Consider the following 694-nt stretch of genomic DNA (forward strand, 5'->3'; position numbering starts at 1 on the left):
AGTTTTTGTTGTGTTGCTTTGCTTCAGCGTTATTATGAGTTATATATTTTGATTAGGTATGACATAAAATAAGTCTTCCTATGATATCATTTTATAATTATTATTACTTTAATTCGTTTTTTACATTTTACAGTATCGATATTTTAGTTCCGATATAATTGTTTTTTTAAACAAAATATCGATATTTCGATAAAATAATATCAGAATATTGTTGCTTATATTCCCCATATCGATATTAAAACAATAGAAAATATCGAAATAAATATGTATTTATCAAAATAAAATATCAATATTCCATTTATAATTATTCTATACAATGTTCTAGTATTTTTAACAAAATATTGATATTTCGATAAAATAATATCAGAATAATGTTGCTTATATTCCATATCGACATTACAACAATAGAAAATATCGAAATAAATATGTATTTATCAAAATAAAATATCAATATTCCATTTATAATTATTCTATACAATTTCTGTCTTTTTAAACAAAATATTGATATTTCGATAAAATAATATCAGAATAATGTTGCTTATATTCCATATCAATATTACTACAAGGTAAAATATCAAAAAAAATATGTTATTTTCAAAATAATATATCGATATTCCTATTTTAAAATCCCTATATAATATTTTAGTCATTTTAAAACAATATTTTTCTTTTGATATCCCATCCCTACAAGATA

Source organism: Halyomorpha halys, unplaced genomic scaffold (assembly GCF_000696795.3).
Source record: "Halyomorpha halys isolate HHAL.00 unplaced genomic scaffold, Hhal_1.1 Scaffold22.1, whole genome shotgun sequence".
In the NCBI taxonomy this organism is placed as follows: domain Eukaryota; kingdom Metazoa; phylum Arthropoda; class Insecta; order Hemiptera; family Pentatomidae; genus Halyomorpha; species Halyomorpha halys.